The sequence below is a fragment of the Gigantopelta aegis genome, chromosome 6, assembly GCF_016097555.1.
Source record: "Gigantopelta aegis isolate Gae_Host chromosome 6, Gae_host_genome, whole genome shotgun sequence".
In the NCBI taxonomy this organism is placed as follows: Eukaryota; Metazoa; Mollusca; class Gastropoda; order Neomphalida; family Peltospiridae; genus Gigantopelta; species Gigantopelta aegis.
The window spans coordinates 10504349-10511095 of NC_054704.1; positions in this window are offsets into that span (position 1 = coordinate 10504349).

The following is a 6747-nucleotide window of genomic DNA, read 5'->3' on the forward strand; positions in this document are numbered from 1 at the left end:
CAGTTACCAAATGTTTGACATCCAATAGCCAATGATTGATTAATCAATGTGCTCTAGTGGTGTCGTTAAACAAAACAAACTATTTATTTAACTTCAGCTAGTTGCAGATTTTGCACACTATTACTGTCACATCACAATATATATGTTGGCTTTTAAATATGCAGAAATTAACGAGCATTGTGTTTGTGTGAGTGTATACAGTGTGTGTATCAGGATTACTAAGTGAACCCCCCTACCCCCCTCCCAATCTGACTACCAGTGTCACCTCTTGTACATCTGTCTGTTTGAATATAGCCCCTTTTATTTATGACAACGTGATTTATGGAGTTTGTTTATGACCTTGCAATAAGCACGACCTATTCATGAGGTTTCTAATGTGGAAAAAAACACAACCAACAACTGAAAATGGATACAAGGCATTTTATTTCCATTAAATAGTATGTACACACAATTTACGTTTTTCAAGCAAAGAAAATTTGTGTTTAAGTGTGATGTTCCTACGCCAGTGGGAGGTCACTTGACTTGGCCATTAATCAATGAAAATTTACATTCCTATGCTATAGGCCTACATCTCTGGAAGAAGTTCACACAAACAATATAAATGTACCATATTCAAGGCTAACCAAAAATATTAAAATATGTATTTTGCTAAATTATGTGGACGAAATTAATTATAAAAATATTAAAATATGTATTTTGCTAAATTATTGGTCGAAATTAATTATAACAATATTAAAATACGTATTTTGCTAATTAAATTATGTGGTTGAAATTAATTATAACAATTGACAAATATGAACAGAAAGAACCATGTGCACAACTTTTTGCATGATGATCTATTATATATACTGATGTAAAGAAATAATGACTGCATCAAAAACCAATTCATATTGTCAGAAGTTGACTGGGAACATATAGGCAGCACATTCAACACTACAGACATTCAATCCCACATTACAACTTGGTATAAAATAAGACATTACTATGCTAGTAGTGAATTAAATTTCGTCTACAATTCGATGTGTTATTTCTTTCCATCAGTATATGTTGAGTCACACAATGTAACACAGTCGATCAGCTGACCTCTCAAAAGACTTATTCCACACTGTGGGAGACAGAAAATATCCCACCAGCACTGTGAAAATTAGGTTTTTATTGTGCCCTGCCTTATTTTTTGTAGACCTGAATATTTCACAGTGTTGATATACATATATGTAACATAACAAAACATTATTCATTTAACAACAAGCATTGTGAACATTTCATAGCTATCTCTGAAAATGATGTCTACAACAAGCTATTTAATATTTTATATAAATTAAATCAATAATTAAGAGTATAATATTACCACATACCGGTAAGAGACTATACTGAACACTGGCATAAGGGTGTGTGTGTGTGTGTGTGTGGGGGGGGGGGGGGGTGTGTGGCCTGGGGGAATGTGCCTTAGACTGGGGGCAATGGTATGTTTGTGCCCCCCCCCCCCCCCCCCCACTTTCATCAACCACATTTTTATTTTCCACTTGAATTATATGTATTTACAACATTAACAATGAATGATCAGGCATCTTTCATATTATATCAATTATCTTGTTTTAGCCATTGTTTTAGCTAGCAGAGTTGAGCTGTCATCCACTGTATAAAGCTTAGATTCCATTAGTGTGTAAGAGCATACGGTATGCATACGCGATTTGTAAGATTCCATATAAATGTTTCTCCATGTGTTTTCAGTCTCTTTTGCAGAAGATTTTCTTGCCAAGAATCAGTTAATCAGTCAAAATTGCAGCATTCTTCGTTGGAAATTGAGCAACATAACTTGTTAATAATTGCTGTGGCATATAAATGTATGCAATTAAAAAAGTGTAATAATAGCAAAAGAAAACACCGCTGGTGGGTACCTGACATAATCAGGAACCGGATTCAACAAGGAGCATACCATAATCTGGTCAAGTAGTTACAATTTGATCGGGTGAAGTTCCAACAATACTTCATATTTTGGATTACCTCATCTGATTTTGCTTCATAAAGCGATTCAGTTTTCCACAATCACAGCCATTCGCAGCTGTGTGACAAATCGCATCCGCAGCCGGACATATGGAATCACTCTTGTGCGTCTACATACATTTCCATTTTTCCGCATCATGCATGCCGCATCCGCTTACCACGTTAATGGAATCTTAGATCTAAGTTTCAAGTATGTTTCAATACAACATTGTTACAATGTGTTACACTGCAGATTTTTATTGTACCTCATGTAAAAAAAATCTTTCAACCTAGGTTGGAGGGATCAGTACAGCGTGTATCAGATAATTATGGCATCTAAATAAACTATTGCACACTTTTTTTTAAATCATCCTAAAAAGCAGATGAAGAAATGCAAATGCAAGGTAAATAATTTATTTACTTCCTGATTAAGTGTGCTAATTTTACTGATTTATATGACATATTTATTTATTTTTGAAAACAATCTTGTGTGTATGATTATCATTTAATCCATTCAGACTATTCTTCTACATTAGTTTTGAATAATCATTCACCATTCACTATGTAGATCTCATTAATAACTATTCTTCACTATTTTAATATGCAAAAGCGGTAAACCATTCCACTATTGTTGTTATACTGTCACACAAAACGGATCCCCCCCACGACAGCAAGTTTTATCATGCATGAAGGCATTTAATAATAACTGTTGATTGTAGTAGCATGAGGCTCCTTTATTAAATGTAGTTATATTTATATTTCATGCCGCTTTTATGTGGTGGATTGGGTGGACAGCCCCCCTCTGCTTTCAACTGGGATTTATTTATATATTTTTTCCACAAAAAAGTATCGGACTGACAGTCGAAGTTTATACTGTACATACAAGAGGAATAGTGCAGGGTGACAGTAGTCATATTTAGTTTAGTTATTATTATTTATCCTGTGGTTAAATATGGTTTACTTTAAAACAGTAAATGATGGTGTGAGAATCAGTGCAGCAGGTATAGTCAAGACTCCTCCAGAAGTTTTATGAGCCCCGTTTTTGAGTCTTGAGTCTAGACTATGAAAGTTTTATGAGCCCCGTTTTTGAGTCTTGAGTCTAGACTATGAAAGTTTTATGAGCCCCGTTTTTGAGTCTTGAGTCTAGACTATGAAAGTTTTATGAGCCCCGTTTTTGAGTCTTGAGTCTAGACTATGAAAGTTTTATGAGCCCCGTTTTTGAGTCTTGAGTCTAGACTATGAAAGTTTTATGAGCCCCGTTTTTGAGTCTTGAGTCTAGACTATGAAAGTTTTATGAGCCCCATTTTTGAGTCTTGAGTCTAGACTATGAAAGTTTTATAAGCACAGGCTCTGGACTGACTTCTATCAATATTTCTATTGCTTTTCTAGCTGAAGACAAATTTTGTGAAGACCATAAAGCGGGTAATGTGGCTGGTGAAGATACAACTGACGTTGACAACAACATTATTATGGATTTTCTGTTTGTATTTCTGTATGTCTGGTTTTTAAAGAACAAAATAGCATAATAATAACAACAATAATAATAATAAACCTTATTTGAAGAAGGTGACACATTCAATACAAATATAGACTGTTCTCCCATATAGCATTCTCTAAGCTATGTCAACATTAATATACATTCATAAACAAAATTGCCTCAAACTTCAATAACACAGAGATTAGGTATTGCAAACAAAGCATCAAACATACATAATGTAAATTAATTAAGTATTACTGACTGCATTTCATTTTATAAATAAAAATCTGACAAATTTTCAAGAAACAGCCTGTCTCCCCCATTACACTTCATAACACATCCTGTGATAGTCCCTCCCCACTAGACTAATTACGTACTTGTTGAATGGCCTAATTAATATCCTATAAACAATGCAATTAAAACATGATTATATGCAACCTGAACTGTTATAAATTTATATAATAGAAAATAGTTTATTACATATCAGTTTTGGCCAAAATAATAATACCCAAATTAGGTGTAATCATGCTGACCTCAAAATGTTTCATCTCAGAACCAGTGATGTTAAGTTTTAATAGATTATACGACAACTTGAAATAGGTTTCTAGATATCCACAGCTCTTCAGCTACTGTTAATAACTTTGTTGCTCTAAATAGACCCATATAAGACAGGGGGACAGGTGTGCTGGAGCATAACCTCAAATTTGGGCAAAAATTATACATATATTCAGGCAAAACGTGTTAACCTGAGACCATGTATTTTCATCATTCTACCCTTAAAATTAGTTGTAATCCATGTAAAAATGTGTAGTGATTCGTTTGCAACCCTATACAGCTGTTTGGAATTAATTCTTATATGAATAAATGTTATGTAGATTTGGGCATTTTCTTTTAATTTGGGCAAAGCCAGCCTACTCCCCCCATACAAAAATGGGAGCCTGTATGCCTATGAACAAACCTAGCTACACTGAGAACTGACATCAAAACCTGTTGCGACCAAGTTAATGAGATCTAAAGCCTTGTATGGAAACACTGAGGGTATGTCCAGGACAGACATGTATGGATCTTTGACAAAGAAAATGTATTTGTCAAATGATTGAATGGTTGTAAATTAAAACATTATGGCACTACAATAATTATGTACAGTCAGTGAAAAGTTGTCTTATAAAACCAACAACAGCAGTTAACAGAGCTAAAGGGCAAATGAAACTGACTCACTATTGACAATATATGTAATACAGTTTGAATATAATTTATTTAAACCATTCAAAATCACTTACACTACAAGTAATTTTCACCTTTGCAGTGTAACAGTACTAAATATACCATACATAATACTTTTAAAACAATACAGCATTCAATCTGATACAAAAACATTGACTATAATATTACATTAGATTAAAACATAACATGTCCATCATTTAGGCATGTACATGGCTGCACCTGAATGATCATTTTGTTCACATGAAGGTCATGCAAACTGTACTTGCATTACCTATTTCCTGGTCACGCAAAATGTGTACAGTGCTCATGCTATTTCACTCATCATAGTAATTCATAAAGCAAAGTAAAACAACACAAATAGTATTAACAATTTTTTATAATTTACATGAAATTTTACCTCAACAAATTATGTAGTCTTTTATATTATTTTGAAAAAGGGTTATGAAAAGTAAAAGGGTTATGCAAAAAACTATTTTCATAAGCTATTAATGGGTCATGCAAATTTCCTGTTTGTGGATAAAGCAGAAAGACCGAGATATCACTCTGGGTTTTTTTACATATTGCAAACACAAATGAAACGAGATGGACACATAAACACTATACATTATGTTTTATTTATTACAGTACATGTATGCAATTCTGATAATTCATCCAAAAAATAAATGTTAAAACAAAAATCATAAAAAATTTGTCTGCATATAATACACGTGGATGTTTTAAAGAGACCATTCGAGTGTGCTGCCATGGTAACATTTTTGTCTTAAGCCTGCTTTTCATTAATGTTATTTCATGTGCAAATTTATTGATACAGTACATTATACACTTTACCTTTTCCACATACGCCATTCTACACATTGAAATAGAAGTTGATTGATGGGCGATTTTTCAGCATGCATGTTTTTTAATGCGATGACGTCATAAGGCAAAATATTTACTTTTGGCCAACAAATACACTTTGGAAATGTGTTAATGGTTAAAGTCACAGACCCTAGTTTAAAGCCATGCAAATATGCACTAATCTACAAACCTGGATAAAGCTGTAATGTGAAACATGCCTGTGACATTCAAATGGGGAAGTTATCCCCTCTAAAAATAGACTAGAGTTGGTGTCCATAACTGCTACTTCTTAGAGGTACATGCATTTTTAGAATAATAAAAACATGATAAGCAGAAACATTTCAGATGTATGAAAATAGATAATCCAAACAATATAATGTAAGTAATATCTCATTTCAATGATCAGAAATATTTAATACTGACATATATGTGGTAGTGTTTGAAAGCTAGGGTCAGTGACTTTAAATCACACATAATACATTTTCTTGTTTAGAATGTCTGTATTATTCAATGTATTTCTGGTCATCCTAATATTTTTAGTAGCTCAAAGTTTTTAGTAGCTCAAATTGTATTTCACCTACAAATAATTTGGAGAAAAAAGTATATATATATATATATAATAGCCTCGACAAATACCGGTTAATACCGATTAACATAGACTCGGTTGATATTTTCCATATTACAAAAAAAATTCATGACAAATCCTCTATATATACATACATCAATACATATATACATCAATACATACATTGATATATATACATATATATAAAGTCAAGTCAGGTCAGATCAGTGTGTTGAACATGCACATTCAGAACAAGCTGTTGCAGTGCACGCTGTCCTGGGTACAGGTGCCAGCCTCAGCCGGCTCCTCTGTCCAGGACAGGAAAGGGTGGGGTGGGCATCCCATTTTATGTAAACCATATCATTCTTTCTGGCCTGAATACAGGAGGCTTGTCAATTTGACCACAAACAATGTTCTGTAGAGGTATGATCAGACCTTGCTTTTTAAGGTGCGTGGGTGCTATCGTGCTCGTACAGCGCACGTAACTTCAATCTGGCGAGTGTGAAAAATAATGCTCGTTACACTTAACAAATAACGCACGTAAAATAATTTTGTATACTGATTGCCACTATTTACCTTATGTAGCTGATAAAAAGATCCCTTTAATACCAGAAATATTTTTTACGAGAACGGTAGCGTCCATACAAGATTTTAAAATATG